Source organism: Pezoporus flaviventris, unplaced genomic scaffold (assembly GCF_033815535.1).
Source record: "Pezoporus flaviventris isolate CSIRO_AGI_PZ_B2104156 unplaced genomic scaffold, CSIRO_AGI_Pfla_v1 ptg000018l, whole genome shotgun sequence".
In the NCBI taxonomy this organism is placed as follows: domain Eukaryota; kingdom Metazoa; phylum Chordata; class Aves; order Psittaciformes; family Psittacidae; genus Pezoporus; species Pezoporus flaviventris.
The window spans coordinates 4,402,170-4,429,414 of record NW_026892566.1 but is presented as its reverse complement, the minus strand read 5'-3'; the positions used below and the strand labels follow the sequence as shown (position 1 = coordinate 4,429,414).

The 27,245-nt window shown below is 42.0% G+C and overlaps 1 protein-coding gene and 1 long non-coding RNA gene across 3 annotated transcripts in view; one reads left to right on the top strand and one right to left on the bottom strand.

The window, feature by feature from the left end:
• The window catches only part of LOC133270147 (PALM2-AKAP2 fusion protein-like), a 266,818-nt gene that overhangs the window by 81,613 nt on the left and 157,960 nt on the right, over positions 1 to 27,245 (bottom strand).
• Positions 17,287 to 21,076, top strand: LOC133270154 (uncharacterized). Of its 2 annotated transcripts, none has more exons than XR_009743678.1 (3): positions 17,287 to 17,489; positions 18,301 to 18,387; positions 20,559 to 21,059. It is a non-coding gene; the product is annotated as an uncharacterized LOC133270154 (long non-coding RNA). The 2 variants fall into 2 exon arrangements; XR_009743679.1 differs by lacking the exon at positions 17,287 to 17,489 and having other exon boundaries at positions 17,825 to 18,387; positions 20,559 to 20,884; positions 20,978 to 21,076.

Below are 27,245 nucleotides of genomic sequence, written 5' to 3'. Positions count from 1 at the left end.
AACACAGAGGTGTCCCTGGGGAAGAAAGCTCACTTCCTGCTCTGCACGCCCCAGCGTCCATCAGGGATATGGGAGAAGGTTCGCAGGATCCTCTCCAGAGCACAGCACAGCCTGGGGGCTGGGAAGTGGCCTTCTCTTGTGTCCGAGGGCAAACTCAGACTGATGCGGACACATTTGCATAGGCCTTCATCCCCTCAGCCACTGGTTCCTTGCTCGTTCCTCCAGCTGCAATGCTGGCTGTGCCGCAATAGCTGCAGCCTTGGTGCAGGACAAGATATTAACTTAATTAAGCGGTGCCTTGACAGCTGTTATCTCCAGTGCAGAATATGGTATTAACTTAATTAAGCAATAAATTACTAAATCAGATGAAAGCTCTGATGGTGGTCCAAGCTCTGTTGTATTATCAAACAGCTCAATAAACTTCCCCCTAACTTTTGTTGTGGAGGAGAGAGGACATAACAGGGGTAGGGAGAGTGGGAGTAACCTCTTCCTTCATATTACTGGAAGTGAATGTTTGGAGTGGGAAGATGCTGTTTGCACCACAGCAGAGACAAAAACCTCTGGTTGTGGTTTCTGAGCTGGTTCCAGATTTTGCCAGCTCAAATGTCAACCCTCACTTGCCTTTCCACATCCCTCTTGAAACTCTTATACACCATGATCATGGCTTCATGTCTCTCTGCTCTGCTCAGATAGCCAAATTTTTGCCAAGCAGCCCTATTTCCAAACTTTGTTGGCCTCTTCCAGTGAGGAAAAAGCCACCACCATAACACAACCATTCCTTTTCCAGCTTTTCCTAGACTCTCCTCCCTGGATGGTGGTCTACATTCAGTTATCTGTAGTGGCCACCTCCATGCCCAGCTATGCTTCCCTATTCTCTTTGTGCTAGACTTCCCTGCAGGCAGAGCAGACAACTTCCAGGGTGAAGCTGAGAATCACAGATACCATCCTTAAAAAGATGGGTGCACACTAGGGGTTAAACCCACCACCACCACTATGCAGTAAATATGTATGGAGTGATTTGGTAACACAGTGGAAGAGAAGAGCCATGTAGGAGAGGGTGCTACCTCCAATTTTTGTGTTGGCTAAACATGCAGTGCTCTTCAGATTAGTCTGAAGTCTTGAACACTCTAAACTTTATGACAGCCTAACTTGAAAGTCTGCCCAGCTGATCTTATCCTCAAGTGGGAATCTTCTTTTTACTTCTCTCTTCCAAAACCTATGCAAACTACTGTTCCTTAACATGCCACTGAAAATAAGCAAATGCTGGCAGTAAGGCTTGGTACCAATCCACTTTGGGAAGCAACAGGCTGCAAACCACACTCTCCACCTCTCTCAGTCGTCCTGTCCATATACTCTGAAACCTCCCACATTTTAGGAAAGCTCCTACCATTGGGAACATAAACACAAAAAATGAACTGCCTGCTCTCACCTTCCTCAGCATGTCTGGTTTTGCATCCCTATTCCTGAATGTATTCACGATCAAAACTGGACCACGACATCAGCACATACAGCGTTTGCTAGACTCCCTCCTATCTTGACAGCTCTGCTCTGGGGTGAAACAGACTCCTCCTGTATGCCTGCGTGCGTGCGTGCCTGCCTGCCTTATGGAGTAAAGGGGATAAAACCAAGAATTCTTGCAGGACAATGGCTTTCCATGTGGACTATCACTATCCCAGCAGCATTCATGACCAAAATAGGACTGTTATGTTAGATCTGTTCTTGTCAGTGCCTCCTGACATTGGATTTGGGTGGTGGGACTGGATGCTGGCTGAGGTCACAGCAGCAGAACTGACAGCAAATTTTGACCTGGATAATCTTTATTATAAATGGCAAAGGGCCCTGTCTACTCTGCAAGACCCAGAGAGTGCTTGAAGGGAGAGCAGGCATGCTTGTAAACTTAGAAAAGCTTGACAGAGCAAGATAAAAGGATTCCTATGGGTCTTCAGAGCACTGTCTGTTCCTGGCACACCACAGATCACTCCTTTCTGACCTTGCATAAAGGCAGCATTAGAGAGGGAAAGAGGAAAGCAGAGGGGGGGTCTGTTTATGCTTGCCGGAAGGCAGAGTCCTATGAACAGCACAAGAAACATGTTATTATCACTTATTATTGGATTACGATACATACATGACTGATTTTGCAGAGAATGTGGATTATGGACCATTTGTTGATACGTTTCACCCTGGGCAGCACGTGAGCATTTCTGATAGGCCTAAGGCACATCGTGCTCAGGCTGCATTCCTTGACTGCCTTTCTGCCCAGAGATGCAGATCATCTGGGGTGTGTGACATTCTCTCTTGTCCTGTGCAACTAATATTCCATTGCTATCAGCTATCCCATGACTGCTTGAGATGACAAAAGGTGCTTAGGGTAGGAGGTGTGAGCTTCAACCCCAAGGATTAAAACTTGGCAATGTTGGGCCTGAGGGGTCTTTTTCAAATGTGCACAGAAGCATAAGGAAGCATGACCTCAGACACAACTGTCTTCCTTTTGCAAATGAAGAACCAACAGTTGCAAAGCATGTTTTCAGAAGAGCAGGCTGTTAACAACTCACTGCTCCCTTTCAAAATGCTGACTTAAGCAAGAAATAGTTTCTGTCCTGCTAATGCCTTTCTCTTAGACCCTTTCCTTCCTTCTTTCACCCAGCTGTCCAAGTCTACTCCTACACTGATATTTCAGTGTTCTAGTTTTAAGTACTTGTGTACAGGTAAGTTAATTCAGAACTGGAGACCTCAGGCATCTTGCCAAAGTCATGTTAATTAGCTGGCTGAGCAAGGAGTATGTTAGCTTCGTAACAGCACTTACAGACTTAAGTTGTATCAACACATGGTAAAAAAAACAGTGTGTAAAAACAAGCAGCAGAAGATAATTCACTGATCAGGAAGACTCCAAGATAACGGTGACTACCAAATTCAGGTTTTCTTACAAACGGATTCTGACCGAGATACTCTTTACTAACTGAACTAGGGAGAATAATTTGAAATTCAAGTGAACTTAAACTCAGATCTGATTTCAAGGAGAATTTCCGTATGGAAAAAATGTGAAGAACTGCTAGCAAGTAATGGATGTATTGAGGGCTAGTAAGATTCCGAGCTGGAAAATATATGCCTGACAATGGTGAAATTTCCAAACCGAGGATTACATTTAATTGAAGTTGCTGATAAAAAGCCTTAAGTTTCAAGGCAAATGAAACCATATTTGAGTAGAATCCTCCCATTACTGCATTACTTCCCTAACCAAGAAAACTGACAAAGCTACAACATGTACAACAAGTTGTCCCTGCCCATGGCAGGTGGGGGCAGGAACTAGATGATCTTTAACATCCTTTCCAACCCAAACCATTCTATGATTCTGTGACTCCCATGTTTATGAGCCCCTACTGATTCAAACTTGTGTTATTCACTGCTGTACCCCTGAGATTTTCATCACTTTTGTTCAGCCAGTGCTGTCCCACATATTTTCCATTTAGCTTCTATTGAGAGATGTCAACCTTTAAGAGTTTTTTCCCCTGCACCTTCAATACTGTCCCACTTATGCATCCCTAGGGAAATTTCAAAATTTTTCCAGTGAGTTATCTTAACAGACTAGAAAACAGTAAGGGTCATATGACACAACATTTTTTCCTGGCCTTAGATTCTTCCTATGAACTTGATCAACCTTATTTTCTGATTAGAGCACCAACAGATTGATCAAAAGTAGCAGTGAGTGGCCTTAATCAGATTTTAGTCCAGGCTGCTTCTCTTTCTCTCCCCTGACTCTGATTTCAGCTTCTTATCTTAAATCAGTCATGCCATCTGTAGGGGAACTGCAATTAAATCCAAATCTATCTGAAATCAACATAAATTTTTTTACTGGCTTCATTGCTCCTGCACAAACTCCAAGGGCTGGCAAGACTGCTGGAAACCCTTCCAGAGTAGGACATACCACAGGTACCATTTTTTAGGCAACTCTTGCTTTAGTACAAAACAGGCTTTAAAGAACATGTTGAAATGGGTACTGACTCAAGGAAGCTAAAATGCTGCTAACCAAATGTTTGGCACATGCATCCCTTTCCAATTACACGAGTGTTCTTAAGACCCAATAAAACGGTGTACCATACACATACAACTTTCAAATCAAAATACTCATCTGCAGCTCTCCAATTACAAAAAAACAAACAAGAGTTTTGGTTTTTTTTCGTTTTGAAGTAAAACCAACTGTATGAAAAGAGACGCATCAACATGGAAATGCCTTTACAAATCTGCTTTACACGGTCAGCTTTATGAAGACGATGTTCTGATGCAAAAGTCTAATGTTGAGAAAGGAGCCAGAATCCACTCATATTTTGGGAAAGTTAGCCTCAGTCAAGGAAATTAAGATGAAGCTTACTTTGAAATTAAGCAACCCTATACCCTCCTCTCGCAGAACCCCTTAAAGATTGTTCCAGCTAAATCTTCCCCAAGTCTGATTCAGAGTCCAAATCCCTGTGCTTTAGACTTTGTCTACGTGGGTTTATCAGTACACACAAATAAGGTAACTAAAAATACAACCAATTTGAGTATATAGCACATCTAAAAGGCTAATTTTTGTTTGGTTTTACTTGCATACATTTTATCTTTGCAGGATAAAGGTGATGTTCTACAACTTCTGTAACGAAAACCAACTCCTTGAACTTAATGCATCATATTCCTTTAAACTCCTCTTCAACAGATCAAAGCACCTGGTAGATAACAGACATGCTTTAGGAAAGCTCTAAGAGCTAAATATAAGCTCTCGTTAAGTCACTGTTATCCATGTGCCTCTAGAGAGGCTACTGCAGATGTGAAAGCTCACCCTACTACAACTACACTGAAATGGGATAAAGCCACGACCTCCCATTCTACTTTGATTATCACCACACATGGCAACTGAGCCACAGTCCAAGCTAACAAATCAAAGGGATTTTGGATTAGCCTACACTACCCGCTTATATTACCCCTGCATCTTTCATAGTAAGCCAAAAACCAGTGAGCAGGCAGGTGACTGCTGCCCCATGAGTCAGTGTGACTGTGGCACACTACATTGTCACTACCTCCCCACCCATGTCAACTGGGGTTGCATGGTTCAAGCTAGCAATTAGAAGTACAAAACAATTATTCCTCCTGACATCATCCCAGCCTCAGACTGTCAGAGCTTCCTTTTGCCCTGCCTCTGCCTTGCTGTTTCCTTCGGCCACTTCCCAGGCTTCATCTTACGACAGTTTCAGGGTGGAGTAACGCAAGTCCAGAACCACCAGAACCACTACATGTTTTAAACTATTAATATTTGTTTCACCTACAACCAAGGAATACCCAATTCTAGCAGTGCAAAAGTCTGGATAAGCAATAAGCCTAATCCAACCCTGCTGCAATGGGAAAAAAGCTGGTAACCTTTGAAGGTTCCTTCTAACTTACACAACTGGCTGGTCCTGAAGGGGAGATACAGTTATGACTTCTAAAAGTATGTACAGAAACCTTAGGAGGATGAAGAACCTACCTCACATTTTACATCTTTCTCCTCTTCATTTGTGGAGCTGACTTGTTACTTAAGAGTCAAACCAAGACTTGTAGAAATTCAGCGTGTCAACCACAAACCAGTAAAAAATGTTTTACCTTTGAATTTTACTGGAACCAGTATGCAAAGAGAGAAAATGATTTTGTTTTTTTGCTGGGACTTGGCAGCCCTGTGGAATCTATCTGTAGTGATCCCATCCACTGAACAATAAACTGTATCCACTTTCTTTACTCTGTTTTGTTTACCTAAAATTTTGGGACAGAAACTATATCTTATAATGGGTTTATATAATTACTTAAATCCAATTTCCTATCTTAACTGGCGATGCAATAATGAACTATTAATAATATTCAGAGCAGCATTAAACTATCCCTGCTATTTCATTTGAGTGGTAACAGGAACTAGACCATGAGGGAAATAAATTAAAGACGTTTTGAGAGAAATATCAGAACAAGAGCTTGGGATCTGCATTCCTGAAACAGCTTGTGTCTGTGGGAAATCCCATGGGTACCAAGGAAAACAGGAAAAGGTGGGATGGTGGGCTTAATCACAGTCTGATAAAGCAAAATAGATGCAGAGGACACGACAGGATTCAGACTCTGCTGCTAAGCATGCGCTTCAATAAAACTAACTAAACACAAACTAAAAAAAAGGCTAGTGTCAAACCTGAGCTTAGGCATCTTGCCTACTAAAAATAGAATGGAATACCCCCCACCTCACTACCATCCTTAAAGAACATTTTCCAGTTCCTGCAGTGGGAGGTGGGCTAGACCAGGAATGAACTTCTTGCAGTAGGTGTCACACACCAGCAACACTTTTACTTGGTTAAGAAACCTCTACTAAAAAGCCGAAATGCTAAATATGTAATTTTTACTGACTGAAAAAAACAAGCTGTAGTCAGACTCCTCAGAACACAAGACTTAGTCTGCATGGCTTCAGTGTTTGCCAGCGCAAATTCAGTTATCTGCTGGAATAATCATCACACTGCTTCACAATGAGCACCGTAAAAAAATCCAGTTCTCATTGAACTATAAAATTAGCCAGAGCAATACCTGAATCTCCAGAAGAGTATGTCTTCTGTGGAAGCTAACTGGACTGACTGTGCTTTACATTAAAAATTAGCAAAGAACTAATTTTTCAATTCTGAATGGAACTGCTGAAACCCTTGCAGTGAAACTTGTACCTTTAAGAGTGTTCAGTAAAACTACATGTTAATATCCTGAGGAAAACTAAAGCCTTGCTACTTTTTTCCCTCTCAACAATATCAATTTACAGCTCAACAACACAAGGGTGGAGGAGGAAATTCCTTTACTCTCACCTTCCCCCCCCCCCCAAAAAGAAGTTCCTTTTCAACAAGCTTTAGTACAATGAGTTTGTCATCAATTGTTTGCAGGAAACATCTCACATTTTTTCCTTCTATGCCACGAGTTTGATCCCAGCAGGTTGACTTCATTTTATAAAGACCAAAAAAAAAAAGAAAAAAAAAAAAAAGAAAAGCCACCTACATATGAAAGGCAAAGGAGAAGCAAAAGCCTTGGTCATGAAAAGCCTTGGTCATGTAAGAAATCACAAATCCCAACGACCTCATGAAAAGTACCCACGGAATGCTCACAGAAGATCCAGGGAATGCATAAACACAAGACCAAAGCAATTTAAAAGTGAGAGGTAAGGCATATGTGACTTCAGAGAATTACATTAACAAAAGTAGCAAGTAGCAAGAGCTTACCCTGTTCTGACAGAGTGCCAAATTTACCACTGCAAGGAAACAGAAAGTAGCAGCACATGGGCAGCATTCCCACTGTAAGCCTGGACTGACAAGGATTCTTAAATGTATTTTTTAAATTTATTTGTTAAAAAGGTGCTGTGAATAAATTGTCTGGCTTGCAGCAACAATAGTGCAACATCAAAGGGCAAGAATTTCAGAACAAGGAATAAATCTTTACTCTTACTAGTTTCCTTGAAGAGGTTTTCTTTAGTGAAAAGCTCTTTCTGAAGCTGCTTCTCTTGGTAATGTCTACTGATGGTGAAAAGGCCAACTGCTGCTCCTGCTTGGAAAGCTCTGCTCTTTCTTTGAAATAATCAGTGGTAATGCAGTGATTTACAATTGTTTCAGAGAGCTTAACACTCTAGAAAGAAACAGAAAGGCATGAACGAATTGCTTTTGGCTGTTTGCATTAACCCCTGCAGAAGCTTGTGTCAAGTGAGACCCTGAGGCTTTCCTCCCCAAAACCGGGGCGCTGCTCCTGGTCTACCCTTTGCAAGGGGAAAGCACTGTGGGAAGACACCAAGGCTAAGGCTAAGGCTTCTAAGTCTCCTCCTCCTGGCTCCATGTTCTGGATGAGTGTTACGAATGCCACGTATACGTATCTGATGTTGAAAATGCAGACACCGAAGCATCAGTGAAGTGAAAAGACTTGCCTGGTAACTGCATTCCAAGAAGGCTTTTGTAAGTGTAGGCAATATCTCAGGAGCAAAGATGTAATTCAGTCTAGCTGGTCTACAGTACAATACAAGTAATTTTGTGGTGAATCAGACTGAACTGTCATGGTGACAAGGGTCAAAATCGTCTTCTCTGCTGCAGCACCAGATCTTTATTAACTTTCCAGCAGCTGGGGCTGTTACTGATTCTCACTGGCGCAGACCTGGCAGCAGAATTCTGTTCAGCTAATAACCTTTTTGTGGTTCTTCTACTGCTCCTGTTACTTTTTAAACACACAGCCTGTGTGAGCAAGAAACCTCCAGGAACAACTGAACACTCAGAGCACTTCCCTGAAGAAAATGCATCAACTTTCCCCTCCACCTCACATAAATCACGGCTTGGGAGGGTGCAGGATATGTACTCTTTACTGTTGTTTAGGCCCTTGACACGCAGTGATACCAAACATTTCAAATAGAAATCTATAAAACACTGATAGAAGGTAAGTTTTGAGGTGGCTGACAAGAGGCAGGTTAAAGGAGGAGAGAGGGGACATTTTGCCCTGAAGAACGAGACTGGGGACACTGGTGTTCAGGATGAAAAGGGAAGAGTGCAAAGGTGACCCAAACTGGAAAATACACTGGTGCAAAAGGTGCTTGCTGCCGCTGAGCAAGGATGTGAACCAATGCCACTGCCGTGGCTAAGCCGACTCCCCTGGCCAGTCCTTGGAGCAGTCACCTGCTCCAGGGGAATGACGCTACCCACACCTCTGTGCCCATCACAGACATCACATTCTCATCACAGACTTCAGGAGAAGTGGGACCCTGCCCCCCAACTCCAAGGAAGGCTTTTTTTTTGTTGTTGTTATCTTTGCAACAGCCAAACCAAAGAAACTCTGGCAACACTGTCACAGACTGCAGGAAATACTGAGAAACGCTATTAACATATTTCTCTGCTTATCTGTGTTTGTTAGCAGAGAGGAAAATCACAGGGTCTTCTCTTGCCAAACCATACCCACCATTATCATTACTCAAAGCCTGGGCTTTGGGTTTGAAGGATTTGGTGGTTTTGGAGGAGTGGTTTCTACCAGAGCTTTTCAGAGAAGGGTATAAACCTCAGTGTCTGAAACACAAGAACAAAGGCTCTAGAGAAGTCATTCTTTCAGACTCTTCTGATCATTACAATGCACTCTAGATCTAAATATTTTTGTTAGTTTTTATCTCTTCAGTTCAGGAAATGTTCTGAAACTTTAAAGAGTAAAAAATAAATTACTGATAGCAAGCCAAAATTTGTTATCAGCGAAGCTACTCTTCAGTTGAATACGAGAGGACTTTACTCACTCCTTAGGCTGGAGAACAATTTGTTTTTAGTCTCCTTACAACATCTTTTTTCTGTGGAGAAATTTACATAATCTACAGCAAGCTTCATATAAGAACACATAACCCAAGTAAATATGAATTTACTACGAAAAGTCGTTTGAATGACGTTCTACAGCATGATTTGTTACTGTTTGCTGTTTTGCAGCTCACCAAAATTCAGCAACACAACATATACACAAAATCTGTTTCATCAACCCAAAGCTAACCGAATCTCCCAGCATCTAGACCCAAACATGAAACGCAACAGAGCAGTACAGGCCTTTTTGCATACTGACCAGCTACTTAGAATGCTCATAGTCCTGACTAGAATAGGCTGATAAGTTTTGTCAGCATGACACTCCACAAAGGATTGCTTCTGGTGCTGAAGCCTACCACCATGTTCTTGATGAATGAAACCATCCAGTTACTACAAAACCCTGACATAATGTCTAGCAAAGTGAAGTCCTCCTGCCGGGAAAGTGGGTCACCTTTTCTTCTTTAAAAAATTCATGTATCCTATTTCAAACTCACATTTGCCACAATGAGAACTGCAAGCCCTGCACTCTCTCCCTTTTTATCCCCCCTACTCCCTTGTCTCCCAAGGAAATTAAAAGAATTCATCAGATCCACCATCTAGAAAGATTTATATGGCATGATGTATTTCCCAATGCAACAGCACTCTGTCAAGCGGCTAATGCCAGTGGGATGTTCGCAAAGCACACATGTATGTGCAGGCCTTTTAACTGGTCAGACGTTCACGGCTCACTCCCCCAGTTTGAACCAGCAGCTATAACTGTGCCTAGAAGGAACAAACCCCCTAAGGCAAGGTGTGAACAGAAAGACCTCTGGTCTGACATTTCATGGTTTTTCTGCAGAAGTGTGTCTGCAAGGAGTAAAGCACTGAAGGTGAAACTTCATGAAACTGAGAGAGGCGCACAACCTGCGGGGTCCTCCACAGACCACTCACCATTGTGTGCATGCTGTCCGTGTGTCATGAGGCTAACATAAAGGCAATGGCAGCCCATGCTACATTGGTAGAAGTGGTTTAGTCTTTAATTATCTTGGATTGATTGTATCTGAGGATGAATACTTCTGGCCAACACAATTTGGCCACAGCTCTAAATGCCATCTAGCTCTGGACTTAATGAATATTGGAATAAGTATCCTCCTCTCACTTTCCTTCTTCCACACTCACCACTATTTTTAAAAGAGAGTTCTTGATGTGACGAGACTTTATTACATACTTTTTAGGGTTTTTTCGCCTCTGGGTTGCTTACCAGTGCCTAGTGTGATGACAGAGACACTCACTGCAACATCTGCATCGGTAGGATCCCAGGTTTATTTTCTGTTCTGTAAAAAAATTTCCCACAGGCATGGGAAGAGGAATGCTTAAAAAATACTATGCACATGCTCCCCTCTCCCCACAGATCTACAGAGCAGGCAGTTCCTGATCACCTGGCAATATCCTTTTGGATTGTGGCAAAGTTCCATTCTTGACAGTTCACACTGCTGAGAACATAGGGTGTTGGCTTGATTTCCCTTCAGAAAGCTTGCAATAATCAAGAGTCTTGGAGCATGCAAGAGAACAGTCCTATCATCTTTTTCTTCCAGAAAGAAAACGGGTTTCCAAAGGGAGATGGCTTAATACAAACCCTATCCAGCTCGTCACAGAGAAGTCATGTCCTCTACACAGGCCAGCAGGATACACTGACTTGCCAGAGTCAACAAGAAGAGTAGGCAAGACATTCTCAAAAGCTGAACTCTTCCCACAAGAAGCAGAGATGAATAAAGAAATTTTGCTTTTGAATCATTGCTGCTATGCAGATGAAAGCCCTGAATTATGGAGAGGCCTGGAGAATGAATGAGAGGCAGAATAGCCATAAAACATTTTATTCAGAGCAGAACACGTCTGATGGCATCTAACAAAAAGAGCTGAGCAAGAAGTGCCCCTATAAGAAACATTAATTCTATCACAGGTTCTTTCTTTCAGCACAGCTGATTCTGAAAGACTAGCTTATGCACCAGTCAATCCCACTCTGTCTCAACTGTGAAACACTATTTGGGATAAAAACATGACACTGGCCACTGTAATACCTTCACTCACCTCCAAGAAATCACCAAAACTGCTGTGGGATACGTTGCCACTCAAAACTGAATTCTGGAGGTCCTGCTTATGTGCTAACAGTTTCACAAACTGGCTCCAGGACTCTCTCAATATGCCAGTAGCTCGTGTCAGTTTTCCAGCAACAACTTCAAGTGTGCATTTTTCACCCCCAAGGCTGATCCTCCTAGAAATTTCAAAATTACCTGAGCTCCCCATGCTACCTCTAAACTAATTAGGTGGAAAAAAAGATCTTCAAGAAGTTTAAGGGCTTAAAATATATCCTGGTCAAAACGATCAAGTAATTAGAAGTTATTTTTAACTTAAAAGTGAGGGCTATTCCCTAGAAATCTTTGTCAATATACATTCTGATCCACTGCACCGCGTCACTTCTGTTCTCATTAACCAAGTTGATAAACACAGTTTATACATCGTGATGAACATAAATTTGGGCCTTTCAGATGTATCACCCCAGAAAGCCAAACAGACAACAGCACAATTGAAGAGCGCCCATCAAAAATGCTGTTAAAAGGCCTCGTTTTCAGACAGTGAATGGGCTCTTCTTCAGTCTATGCTGGCTCTTCTTTCAAAGCATTTCAAAGCATTTCAGGTGGCTGCTGCTGTGCTTCCTCAGAGCTGCTGATCACCAGGGATTTGTAGGGGATTCACATGGACTTGAAAATCAGAGAGAAAGATCAAGCTTGCACTGTCAAGGAGATACATGAAGGAAGCTAGTATGTCTGTTTGACATTTCTAAATTGAACAAAGCCAGGAACTGAACAAGAAGAACAGAAGTACAAACTACAGGTAGGACAAAGATAGCGATGGGAAGCATCATCATGGCCACTGGGAGCATCAAGTGGACACAGGACAGACTCCTATCAGATCACAGAGTAGAACCATAGAACCACAAAATAATTTGGGTTGGAAGGAACCTTAAAAGGTCATCTAGTCCCCTCCTGTAATGAGCAGGGGCATCTTCAACTAGATCTGGTTGCCCAGAACCACATCCAGCCTGGTCTTGAATGTCTTCAGGAATGGTGCATTCACCACCTCTCTGGGCAACCAGTGCCAGTATTTTACAGTATTTTTCATTTTTCCAAATAAACAGCAGTATCTAAAGCCAGGACGGGTTCTTCTGCACTGCTCTTTAGATCTAACTAACTAACCAAAACAATCAGTTCGATTAAGCCAATTTCAGTATATTCACTACATCCACTGCTTTCACAACAGAATTGCTACAGTTGGACTTGATGATCGTAACGGTCTTCCCCAACCTAAATGATTCTATGAAAATACTGAAAATACGCAGAGAAAGGGAAAACATTTAAAAGAATCAGAGCACAGCTTTGGCTGAATTTTATTTTTGATGATCGCAACCACCATCAGGAGCAAGGAACAACAAAGAACTGGATGGGTCTCACTGCTCTGCCAAGCTCAGCCAAGCTGTGTCAAGATCCCAGTGTGGCTGGGATCTTGCCCTGGTGTGTCCCTGTTCCAGTCACAGGCTCTCAACAGTTGAAACAATATTTTGTGGAAACCAGAATGTGTCTGAACTCTTGTGGCATTTCCTCTTCATATACCTAGTCCTTTAGCCCTTCCTGGGCTTCTGGGACAGAGTCCTCCTCTCTTTGGTGCGAACAAGATGTGCTAGTAAAACAAGTTTTGAAAAGATACGGACAGTGGGAACACCATGCCAAAAAATCACAATGGTGTGTTCACCTTGCGTGTACCTTAACTGTTTTAAAATCAGGTTAACTGACTGGGTTTATTGATAGTAGTTGCCATACCAATACGTGGGTTCTCAAGAGCATCACCAGCAAAAACCTTTTCTTGTGCTCACTCTTGGGGCAGGGTAGCAGCTAATGGATAACTCTAAAATTGGAAATAAAATGACCTATTTATGAGGAAAGTTGATAGAATTATATCTAAAGATTTGAGATTGGCTTCACATTGCCTTTCATACAAAGCTAGAGGAGTACTGTGATAAATTTCTAATAGAACAAAACTAGAGAGACAAAAGGTTTGTACAAAAACTGCTGGGTAAACCTCACCTGCTTTAACAAAACCTTTTCTTCTTGTGGCAAAACTGCAACCTTTATTAACAGATTTATACTGATTTAATTATTTTGACAGTGGGGTTTGGTGCAGGATGCTCATGCAGGTGTACGTGTCAGCTGGTTCCTATTTCTGGTCTATTGTCTTATGAAGCTTGCCCAAGGAGAGTTATTAAAACAATAAGGGAACTTCTTAAAAGTTAAGTTTTTTTCAAAGACAGGAGGATCTGGGTTGTGTAGTAGCACTCCTATAAGGGAATTATTCTCAACTGGCACTACTAAACTTGCCCCACATTTAACAAGACACAGAAATACGACACTCTAAGCATGTATACAGATAGAGATGTATTTTTCCCTGGAGTAATGGGGGGGAAATGGCTGTTACAAAGCTCAATAATGCTGGTGCCACTGGCCCAAACAATAAGGCACAAGATGTCCGCTTGAATTCTTGGATTTACTGGATTAAAAAATAACTGTGATGTCAAATCACAGAGAACTGTTAGGAAGGAAGCTACATATGCTCTCATCTGTATTTGCATTTTCACCCAGGCCCAGTCAACAGAATTGTTTTACTTACTAAGTTACTCAGTGATTTCGGTTTTGGTGTGATGTTTGGTTTTTATATTTAAATCAGTACAGTCCTAATGTGTCTCCATTTAAGGTATTTTGCAACTATCAATGCAGGAGATAGCTCTTCTCACTAATTCAGCTGCTACAAAGGGAAATGACACAGATGCACAACACCTTTTACTGGTAGTACTACACACACTGCACCCTTAAAAAGTTTTCTTGATTCATGCATACTTTATACAAACATATGTTATATAAAGTAATACAAACACATGTACAAAAAAGCTTGTAAAACATGGAGAACCATTCCCTTCCAATGTACATGCAATAATGTGAATTTAGCAATTTACATACAGCAAGTTTCCTGCTCTTTTTCCTTTCTAACACTCAGAATATAGGAAGAGAGGAAATTAAGCCACAAAAGCCATTAGTGAAATCAACAGATTTTTGAAAAAAAAAAAAAAAAAAAAAGGCAAACAAATATTTGAAAGCATCCTTTACTCATGGACCATGAATCATCTCTTTAAAAGTCAATTAGGCAAAGCTGGAAAATTCTACAATGAACAGGACACGTTTTCGTCATTCAGTAGCAAATACCAAAGTTTTGCCAAGCACTTACACACATTTTTAAAGTAATATTCCTAACCCTTCTGAAGATGTATACATGTTTTGAAGGGAATTTGCTGTATTTTCAATAAATGATTGTTTTTCTCTGGTATTAATACGGGATTAAAGTAATCATTCTCTCTGCTATGAAATACCTAGGGAAAATTCTCAGTTTTGCAGTATACTGCATGTAAATACCATATCAAGTGATGAAAACACTTACTTAAGTCTTGCTACCACATTTCTGAAGAATTACTCTAAAGGAACAGTTCTGCTTTCTTCTGTAAACCCAGTGGCATAGTGTCATCAAATGAACAAAAAGTGAAACTCCTGAGCTCTCACTAATTATAAACTTAAGTCAAAGGATCTCTTTCTAAAAATTAAGGATGGCATGATTTACACTTGTAATGGACTGCTGAATACTGTTCATCATCAAAAAGAAGCCCATAATTTGTATTGCTAACCCAGAATTTCAATATGAAATATTTTTCTGTTCATTTTGTCATAATGCCAGAAAAAAACAACTATTGTGAATATGATTATTTGAGAGACACAAAAACAAATGACAAAATATGGATTTCTGTAATACATATTTTTGAGCAGTAGTTACGGGTACGATTTTTTTACAAACTAGGATGAGTCTTCCAGTTTCGGTACACTGTGCTTGCGCAAAGACCGTAAAACAGCCCTTAAGATCTGCTAATGTAGAGAAGAAAAAGGACAAAAGAAGAGTTCTGTTTTATAGCTGGGAAACTTCCACACTGAGGATTGAGACTTGTTTTTCAGGAAGGAGGGACAGATCTGTGGTCTCTAAAAGTTACTGTGTGTAATGCGTCTTTTTTAAAGCTTTGTGCATGTTTCATCAGTACTGATTTACCATGACTGTCACTTGATTACAGAAAATTACAGTACTGGAAGGGCCCCTGAGATGCCATCTTAGTCAACATTCAGATTCCTGCAGCCAGCCACAACGGCTATGTGGACCATCAGGCTGTTTTAAAAAATCTTCTCCACCTGAGATGCAACTTCATCTTCTGCTGTGTGCAGGGACATAAAAGCTGTGATCTAAACACACACAAAATAACTTGCACTTCATAGAAGAATGTCATGTACTGCCACAGATACTGATGTACATGCGCTTTCCTTGGGTTTCCTTGAGGCTGGTGACACCAGAAAATGTAATTATGAAAATGAAATAAATCCGTGTCAGATACGCAAAACCTCTGCAAAACACTTACACAGCATGAATACAAATTGACATACCAGAGCTATGAGACAATGCTAGAATCAGAGGATATCATTACAACATTGAACTGTTAATCACAGCTCAAAATAAAACAGGTTTATTTCATTGATAAAATCACAACAGGGGGACCTGCTCTACCTCTTCCAACATTAAGCTGGTACTTTCTGTCCTAACGTACATCTTCTGGGAGCTGACAGACGATTCATCTAAAGATAAAAAAGAAACTTCAGCATAGTGACTGCTCCTTATGGCTAATGATTAATGTTATCAGGAACTCAAACACTGATACCCACAGTAGCCGCCTGCCTGCCCACCTCAGCAATAATCTGAATAACTTTTTCTAGGAAGAAACACCAGCGTTTGAGTAGTTCACACTGCAGTGGTCCTAAGCAGGAGCCAAATGGGAAGAAATCAAATACCTAAAACTCATGCTTCGCCGTTACTGAGGGGTCTAAAAATAGACAGACTTGGCACAAAGATGCGGGAGATTTCCTGTTCAAAACGGGGAGTCCAGGAAAAACTGAGATGCCCATGAAAAAAACATGCTGATTAAAAAATAATTACGTCACGGGTTCCTCAGGATCTCACCAAAGCCCCTGCGGGCCGCGGCGGGGGGCGCGCACGGACCCGCCGCTCCGCACTCGTCCCCCCCGGGTCCAGCGCCCCCCGGCACAAGGGATGTGCAGGCGCGGGGCTGGCGGGCGCACCTCGCGGGGTAAGTGAGGGCAAAAGCGAGCCCGCGTTCCCCCTCCAACATCCCCCCTTCCCTCCTGGCCTCTTCCCCTCCCACATTTTCATTCCCCCATCCCCTCCTCGTCTTTCCTCCCTGCCTATTCATCTTCCCTACTAGCCTTTCCCCGACCTTCTTCGCATCTCTATCGACCCCCCCCAACACACACACCTCCCGCGCCACGCTTCAGCCCCCGCCTCAGTCCGTCGCCGTCCCCTCATTTCCACCTTTGCCGGCTGCAGCCCGCCGAGGGCCAACTTGCCGGAGCCGCAGCCGCCACCGCCGCCTTCCTTCCCGCCGGAGCCGCGCTCACACACACAGACCAGACAGACAGTCAGACAAGACAGGCTGGCAGGAGGACGCGCAAACACGCGCGCAGCCCCGAGCGGAGGTACCTCTCCAAGGCGCTCCCGCTCCTCCGGCGCGCAGCGTGCACCGCCAGCTCCAAGCGCAGCCCCGGTACGCCGGGTGCCTCTTCTTCCTCCTCCTCCTCCTCCTCCTCCCCTTCCCTCTTCGCCCGCCCCCTTCACCGACGCCAGGAAGAGGTGGCTAACCCGCCGGCCGCCCCGTAGCCGCCCCGCCCCGCTTCGCGTTGTCCCACCTCGTCCCGGTATGGCTGGGTACCGTCCCGCGGGGCGCTGCGCCCCCGCGGACCCTCCGCGCATCCTCCCCCCCGCGCCGCGGTCGGGTTACCCGGCCGGCTGCGAGCCCTCTCCTATTACGGGAGCCCGCGCCGCGCAGGGCCGGAGGGCGGGAGCGGAGCCCCGGCGGGAAGCAGCGCGGCCCCGCGGCCCGCCTCCGGGGCTGTGCGGCGTGAGCTTCCTGACCGCGGCGCCGGGGGTTTCCGAGGGCTTCCGCGGGGTTTTGCTGCTAATCGGTGATATGTGGGTTTGGGGGTTTTGGGATTTTTATCTTTCCGGTTTTTGTTTGTTGGGGTTTTGTTTGTTTATATAAATACATAAAAATATATCGAATATAATTTTTATATATATATATATATATACACAAAAATGAATGTGACTTCCTTGGGTCCAAATGCGCTTGCAGCATTCCCAGTAGGCTGTGGCAAGAATTTCCACTGGTTTGTCACCCCCCCTGTGAAGAACCTCTGCCTTTTATTTTTGGTTTCAGTAAGAACTTTACTATGCCCTCAGCTCCTGTGCTGGAGATGAGGAACAGGTCCTAACCATCTCGTTGAACTGCTCATGAGTTTGTAGACCTCAGCTACATCACTCCTCCTGGCTCAAGAGTTTTAGGCTCCTCAAGAAGGCGCTTTGTCCATAGACTATCCTGTACCTTTTATCATCAAAGATGCCCTCTTGAATGTCAGCCTGATCTAATAGATCCTATTTGAGATTAAGAAATACACAAGATTTAAGATGAGGACAAAACATGGATTCATATGGTGGCACAGTGTTATTTTTCTCTTAAAAGCTAGTATTTTATGAAAAGTTTTTGAGCACAGAGCTGATGTTTCTACAGAACTGTCTGTGGTAAACCTGAGATTTTGTTCATGCAATGATCAGCTCAGACTCTACTGTCTTACACAATTGTTTCATTATTAAGTGTCAATTCATACTTATCTACACTGAATTTCACATATTGTCCAGTCAGCCTCATAATGTCCTTGTGTAGTTCTTCAGTCTTTCCTCTTACTGCTAACTTAATACCACTAATGAACACTATTTCACTTCATTCTCTGGTGAGATATGAGTACACTGAACAGCACATGTCCCAGCACTGATCTGTGCAGAAGCCTACACCATTCAGCACCTCCCTCCGTTGTGGGAGCTGGTCATTTATTCCTGTACTTTGCATTTTATCTTCTAAGCAATTACTGAACTATACCAGGGCTTTCCCTCTTCTTGTTGTCAGTTCTTCAGTCTCCTTAAAAACCTTTGTCAAGAGCCTTTGAGAAACCCAGTCTAATGGAAATTAGATCACCTTGACCACATCTTTGTTGATCCTTTCAGAGACCTTCAAGATGTTTGTTTAAGGCAGGACTTTACAGCTGCAGTGTTGACTCTTCTCAGATAGATAGCATTAATCCAGGTGTCCTTTAGTTCTAACCCAATTAGCATCTCTCTATTTGCACAGAACAGGCATGAGGTTTGTGAACCTCTAGTTCTCCAGAGTCTGTATTGAAGTTTAGTGGCACATTTGCCACCTTCACCTCTTTAGGTGCCAGTATTTTAAATGGGAAGTTAAATGCTGCTGTGGATAACTCAGCTGCTGCATTCTCTGGTGAGAACTCAAGGACGTGGTGCTCACAGACAGGCACGTTGCTACCTGAATGTTGTGACAGTGAAAAGGCTTATAAAAAAGGTAATGGTATAAGGAAATAGATGCATACATACCTAAGAGTAGACCCGTAAGTCAGTGCTATTAATGAAAGTAAGAAGCTATCTTAGTGATTAACTGTATGTATCCATGACCTTCTTTGCAAACATGAATCCAAAAACACAGAGTATGGTACAGGCAAGACTCCTCCAATGTCTTTGACCCAGGAAGCTGTTGCCATACTCCATATCTGCTGCCGTCTTATTTTGTTTCTTTCATACTTTGCTGTAAATTCTCCAGATGAAAAATGGCCCTTTTTAATGCACATTTTTTACTTGACACTAGCATATGGCATGGGAAGGAAGAAGGAAGACCAACTCTGAGCAGGGGGTGTTTGAGCTGCACCATCTAGGATTGTTCCCAGGAATGTCTGCAATTCAGTTACCTACCCAAAGACAGGACTCCCTTTGTCTTCCTAGGATCCATACAGGTGTGTCTGGCATGTGCTAGAACTGTAGTATGGTTCCATTCAGCCCATTTGCAGGGAGCAGGCAGGGAGCAATGAGAAGCTCTGGCATCTGACTGAAGCAGCTATGCATGGGCATGCATCACTGCTCACACCCACCAGCCTGCCCTGCTGTCTCTGCTGCCACGGGTAGGTATGCTATCCAAATGGCAGTGTGGGGCTGCAGGGGAAAGAGAAAGAGGAGCATGGGGGTTGCATCCGTTTTGGGTGTTTCAGAGGTCTGACCATGTTTGTTGGGTTTTTAGAAACTTCAGCTGATAGAACAAGCCAATTATCAAAAGGAAAGGAGGGAGAAAAATATATCAGGCTTATTTAGTTGTTGAAACCTTCAGAACTATGCAGAAAGGTCTCCTCCAGGCCTTAGAAACATAATTAAAATAATCGTAGTCAGTCTCATGCTTTTTGAAGGTCTCAAGTTTTGGAGACTGGCAATACTGCACTGTAGAAAAAGATCTGTGATAACTGCAACCAAAGATGTTACACTGCCAACGGGGGAACTTCAGAGCTCCTCTTAGTGGGTTCCCACCCCTCTGCCCCTTTGTTCCAACAGTTACCTTCTGCTCCTATCCTGCTTACTGCCCTCATACAGGGTTGGACTGAACTGTGTGACTGCAGCATAGATTTTTTTCCATTAGATAAAGCAGTATCTAATGACGCTGATACTGTTTGAATTTTTATTTGCCTTTTTTTTTTTTCTTATGACAGAGATGCATTTACTTAGTAATAATTCAGGTAGCACATGACTAATATATCAGAGAGGAAATCAAATGTGATTTCACTGTGTGTATTTTAGTGAATTTTGCCTATTGGCTTCTAATTTTAATTTTCAACAGTAACAACAGCAGAAGAAAATTATCTTAAAGTTTGTTTTAAACATGTATTTTGTTAATGCTCTGTGATTTTTGAACAGTATTAGAGAGGGCTTCAGGTAGGGAGAAGAAGGAGTTAATCTTTGCCAGGGTGCAGCCTTCCCTAATTTTTGCTGTGAAATTAAAATATCTTTATCTAAATAATGAATTGTAAGATTAGTAGGTGTGGTCCCAAAATCTCTGAAAGTAGGAAATGTATAATGATCAGCTGCATTAAGCCAACTTTTGTCAATAAAGGTTGTTATTTTAAACATTCAAATGACAGTTCTTTGCCTGTCATTCCCTTTCAGGCCTGCTTTATGTGCCCTGTGAACTGAAAAGGGATATGTTACTCCGGGTATTACCTCATTCCTCCTCCAGTGACTGACAAACATACATCCCAAGGCTGTGCTGAACATGTAGGAAAAATTGAGAAAAAACAAATCCTGAGATTGTGTGACATTCTTGGGAAAGCTCAAGGAAGTGTGACTGCATGTCTGTACTAGTATTTGTAGGGACCTTCGAAGCTTAAGTTATTTTCCTATATACATAGGCTGTGAACAAGAGGACTAGTGCCACTGAAGTTAGTGGGAACTGCAGACACCAAACACCTCTAATAACTGGGCCACGTGGTTATGTGAGGCATTGTTATTATACAAAAAGGCTTTTATTTCTGCTCTTTTTTCTCTGCCACATAAGCTGACCTAGTTTACAATGTGCCTCTGTACAGATGCATGCTCTTCCATGGGCAGAAAGACGGCAGGCAGAGCCATTGCCAATGAAGAGTGCCTGGAGTTAGGAAGGGGAAGAGACACAGGCAGCTCAGGATGGTGAGATAAAGAGAAGGAAATGAAACACAAAGACATTTAAAGGAGAAGAGAGAAATGGAGAGAAGACAGTGAAGTCATATCCATATCTACTGCCCCTGAAATATCTAGGAGACAGAGGATTTACTCAGAGTCTTTGCTGGTATATTGGACCCTAGTTTCTGTGTGAGAGATTTTTATTTTCTTTTAACTGTTATACAGCAAACCTTCAAATAGAGAACAATTCACAGGGTGTACCTCTTCCTATTAGGAAGAAATTCCTTCAGGTGCTGTTTCACAGCCTAGCATACTGTTCTTGTTCTCTATGAACTCTTAAAGATGCTGAGAGTAGTGCAGAATAAAGAAAGGAAAAAATACTGTGATAATGATGCTGGATATATCAGGTGCTTTTACATTTATAAAATGAAATGTAGTCTTGAAAGATGATGCCTGATCTGGGAGCCTCCACACTGTGTATAAAAAATGGGGTTTGCTTGGGATGCAGAATTTTAAGTGTCAAGATTAGCTGTCAGAAATTTTGTGCTTAGATTAATTTTTCATTCTTTGTGATTCTGGTTACTTCTCTGACTGCAGAATAACATGCACATGAGCTGGCTGAGGGAATGCATTGGCTTGTGGTAATGCATGTGAGATGAAAATGGTACTTGTGTGTATTCTCTATGCATTTATAAAACTAATGAATGCAGAGATCCATCAGTCAGCAGAAGAGCTGTGGGAAGTTTGGAGGTCACATTCATAAATGCTTTATATTCAGTACAGGGATGAAATGTCAAGTATTACAGAAGTAGGGAGTTGCTGGTTGAGAAGTGACTGGAGATCCCTGTTCCATTCCTGGTGTTGCTGGTGATCTGAGATGTGACCAAATGCATATCACCTTCCCTTATATGTCTTTATGAGTTGATGAATTTTAAGACAGGGACTGCCTGTTAGTGGATGTTTGCAGAACATAACGGGACCTCAGCTGTGGTTGGGGAGTTCAAATACTAATGTAATACGAACTTAAATATTATTTTCTTAAGTTACTTAGCTGACTAACAGGCTCGTTTAGATACTTCTATTATGTGGTGAAATAGCTTGGCAAGATCTGTATCAGCAACTAGCAACATGAATAAACTCATTGACTTATATGTGACTCCTGAGTAAGTAACGTTTTAGTACTGGCTCCATAAACTTTTAGTCATCATTGGCTTACAAACTACATGCATAGCTGTGCCAGCACTTACCACACTGTGTAGACTATTTTACTGTCACAGTACTATTACTCTGTCACAGGAGTAATACCCAGTAGTAACTGTGTGTGTAATCCACACCCACGTGAAGCAGTTACGCTGTTCTGCAGTTGCAGAAACAGTCCAGTTTCATTGGCATTATGTTCTCTTCAGTTCATGGGAACTGTTAGTTCCCCTTCATGAGAAATCCAAGGAAATATTCACTCCCTGTGATGCTGTAAGGAATATTGGTTTTTAATTGCAGCTCATGGGGATACCGCTGCATAACTGACTCATGGTTCTTCCTCCTTCTTCTGGAAAACGCAGTCATTGCAAATCTGGGGCTCTGAGATGTCACTTAAAGCTCTTTACAGTCTTACTCCAGATAATGTTTCTGCTTTGATTACTCCTGCCTTATCTTACTCTTTTGGTACCCTCTTCCACAAGAGTTCCCATATCTTTCCCCTGCTGTGGGCTTTGTGTCTCCTTTCAGTCTGTTACTTTTCCTAAGCACATGAGAAAAAAAAAATCCATTCAGTAGTATCCCTCAAAACTCTACAAATCCCTCTTTTAAGTCTGTTTCATCAGTAACATCAACAGAAGGCAGTCCTGAAAGATGGCTCACCCGTGTCCAGCTTGCCTGACTGAGCCTGAGGATCAGCAGGGACAGGGAGTCTATATAATTTTCTGACTTACTGTGTGCATAGGAGGAGCTATATAAATATAGCATTACTTTTTGCCACAGCTTTACATGTTCTACGTTTACGTCAACAGCTGGGGCAAGATAATCACAGACTACAGTACTTCAACAATTATGAACAGTTGCATACTGTTCCTCCAACTGAACAGGCAATGCAAAAAAGATTTGAAGAGCAATCATTATTTTAGAAATCAGGAGCTCTAGCTCTGTAACTCTTCTGTACAATACTTGAATAGCAGATTCTCACAAAGAGCATTTGTTTGTGAACTAAGGAGCTTGATCCAAAGCCCAGTGGAGGCTCTTCCAATGCATTCGATGAGCTTTGGATTAAGTCCTTCCTGAGGAACAGATGCAGCATTTTATTCACTGCCACTAGAACAATAAAAATGACAAGACAAAGAATAAAGTTGTTTACAGAGAATAAAGCAGTGTTGTCCTGCAGCAGCTTAACTACATTAGGCTCTATAAATAAAAGAAAGTCCTATAGAGTTAGTAAAATTGTTTGTGTAGCAGAAATATTTAAATATCTCCCCATATACACCCAAACACAGTGTATTTCACTGAGTATTCAACTTCCCAGTATTTGCAAGGACTGAGTTAATAAACATGACTACAAATTCCAGTTGCGCAAACAAAGATAACACAGAAGTAGTTTGTTGCCATTAATCATCAAAACTGCAATGGAAGAGCGAGCTGGCATTTTTTTTAATGTCATGGCTTTTAGATGGATCCTAAGTGTTTTCTAAGACCTCGACTAGAGACAGGCTTCCCTTAAGTAAGTTTATCTCATTTAACATAATAATTTCTTATCTGGCCTGTAGATTTTATCAAAATGCAAGCAATAATGAGTGTTGAGGAGCAGAGACATTTGCCCCTGCAGGAAAAAGTGGGGCCAGTGTCACCCCAGGAAAAAGAGCCGACAAGGGAGATAAGCAGCTGTGGGAGACACAAGGGACCAGACTGAAGCAAAAGTGGCAGCAAATGAAAGAACAATTAGCAGAAACTAATCTGGGTGGGAAACTTTCAGCAGAGACGAAATATGGAAGAAATTTGATCAGAGGCTTTCAAGACGTCTGGGTAGATCCTGTAAAGACATCTAGTGGGAGAGAGAGGGTGCAAGCAGCAGACAAAACAGGATGGGCTTTTTTAAACACCTTCATGGATTTATGTAGGAAGAGAATCAAAAGTGGACAAATACTATTATACAAAACTGTGCCTGTAACTATTAAAAATAATACCATTTAAATTTTACCTGCTCATATTTAAATGTTCATAGCTTTTTCATCTCACAAGTAGCAGCATCAGAAACAAGACAGTATTCTTAAATACTTTGCATTATCACACAAAGCAAACACAGTGCTTACTTCAGTTCCAAACATTAACTAAATGCAGAAAGGCACATTTTGTCATGCCATCTTTTTCTGGAAGTTTGACACAGGTGTGCTCAGAGAACTATGAAGAAGAGAAATGCTTCTGTCTTTGCTTTTACTCCCACATGGGGAATCCTGTCAGCCTCCATGGACTGAAATCACTGCTTCACAGAAGAACAGCAAAACCCTCTTACCATACTCTTAATATTTCCACCTATATATTGGTCTTAAGGAGTGGTCCTGCATGCTCTTCATATCTTTTGATCTTCTAAGTTTTGCACACTGAAGTACAAATCTCCAGCAATCAGACTGCCTTCTCCACACATTTTACCGAGCCCTCCCTATATTCAAGACTGGATGCTTGTTCCTTCTAGTGCTACTGCACAGTGGTGTTAGATGCCTCCAGTTGGGATGTGTCATTTGCTGTAGGGTGGATGGCAACACTAGAAATCGGTAAGTGAGAAAACAGATCCTACCTGAAGGTCCTCAGAAAGTCAGAGACAAGTGGGTCATAGTCAAAACAAATTATTTGTCCCATGACAAAAAATGTTTTCCTCCTCAAACAACATATTTAAGTTTTCAAAAGATGCATCCTTTTCTCGAATTAGAAAGACAGCAGGCCCAATCCCTAAACCTGTGGCCAGCCTGAAGAACTGGCTGTCCCTGCAGTAAGCTGACGTCTTAGCTTCACTGCATTTTCTGATCATCAGAAGTGAAATCAGGCAAAATGAAAGTGTAATGAGGTGATAAGACAAGTTGATTGTAGGCCTGCTAATTAAAAATACACAGTATTCTCTGTGGAAATCCAGCTCTGCACTATGAAACTGCTATGTGTTTCAATGTCCAGCTCACATACTGTAGGAGCAGGCAATCTCATTTGTCTTCATATATGAAGGTAGGTGGGCATGTTTTACACAGGCACCACAGCTTGGGAGTCTTGTTACTTTGCTTTGGCAGTTTCCGTGCAGAGCCACAGAAATAAAATTACAATGCCAGAGGTCAAACATAATGTCTCTGATGGCTTTGAATGACTAACAATCCTCTGGCTTCCCTAACCAATGTTGCCTGCCTTGGTCATGATTTGAAGACGCACAGGAGAGCAATTAGCACAGACCATAATTGGAAATGAACTCTTAGCTGTGTGCTATGACATGCAGTTCAGTAACTCAGATGAATTCTCCTCTCCATTAGCTAGCCCAGCTCTGCTGACTTAAACATGAGGTGAACTACGGCCAGGACCAGGGGTGAAGAGCATGACCTGAGAAACCGGTAATAAGAGCTGGCAGGAGCTAGTTGGAGAAAGCATCAGCTGTTTTACGCCTTGGAGCTGTGTGCTGTGCCTTGGATTGTTACTGAATTTCACTTCAATTTCCTATGAATTTCAGCAGTACCCCTCCATAGCTGTTGTGGCAGCAATATACATCCTAAACTGCATTGAAGGGTAAGAGAGGAGGGGGTATAAGACCATGCAGGCTTATGCTTGGAAAGATAACCAGGGATTTTTGTCATATGGCCTCACAAGCTTCAGAATCCTGTGCTGTGCAGAAAGAACATCTTGCTTTTAAACTGCCCCAGAGTGCTGAAAATACCACACGTCTGTGATTTTGAGTTATCTGTAAAGTTTTCAGCCACAGTGCAGTAGGGCAAGGGGGAGCATGAGGAGATGAGGTTGTATCCTGCATCTATTTGGATGTTTTGTTTGTTTTTAAGCAGCTGCCCAGTGAAATTAATTAATCTTTCCAAAGATGTCTGGACTCACTTGAGTTCTTTGATGATACAATCTTTCATAAAGTCAGTGAAAGAGCAAATTGAAGTTCTGTATCTCTGATTAAATATTCCATGTCAGACAGGATAGCAACATCCTTTCCACTGCAAAACAAATTATTTCACCCTATGCTAATCTTTTTATAGTCATAAAAGTTTTGTTAAAATTAGGAATTCACCAAGACAATCTCCCAAGCTCCTGTATATCTTCTTCCTTGTGGTGTATATTTACGTCTTCTTCCTCGTTACCAGTCAGCAGTAATGACGGTAGAAACAAAGAAAAACAGCTGCAGTTTATGCTACTCCCACACACATATTTGTTCTCCTTTTAAAGCAAAAGCTGCAAGTGATAGAGTACATGGTATTCTGAACTTGCACTCCAAAAAGAGCTACAGGCATAACAGGATGTGTTTTAAACACAACAATGAAGAGGCAGCATTTTGCTATTAAGAAAAGAAGGAAGAAACATAAAAAACTCTGAGAACATTCATAAACTTTGTCATGTTCAACAACAGGTCCAGCCTGTCTTGTTCTGAGCACATGACATAGAGTGGCTCCTTCCTTTCTTGTCAGGAAGAGCATTGATTTGCTTCATGACAAGGATCAAGTGTAGTATTTTTTTTACTAATCCATACGCTGTCTTCACTGGTCATGAATGTCATTACCTATTAAATGTAAGAGTTTTCTATGCTTTACTGAAAAGTGTGCAACTACCATTGACTTGAACCATATTGTCAAGAGCACAGTATGGACCTAGAGGTAGCTTGGTGCTTCTTGTTAAAAGCCTGTTAAAGTTCAAGGGAACTTCATGGTGGCCCAGGTCTCCACTTGGAGAAAGTAGGCTGTTGAAATAACAGCTATGCAAAGTTCTGTTTCCTGATTTCTATTCATTGAGATCTACTTTCTCTTGATATGATAAAAAAAAAACATATTTCAGCTGGGTCAGCATATATTCTCTTCAGCTTTAGTCTAGAACTGACATTTTTCTTACATGAAAATAACATTGCCCATTTGACTGTTTAGCAGTAGAAAGGACAATTGTCTTGTGTTTGTCTCTCTCAGCAAATGCAAGCCTAGAAGAATTTCTATCCAGCTGCTCCATATTGTCTTTGCCTTGAACACCAGGTTT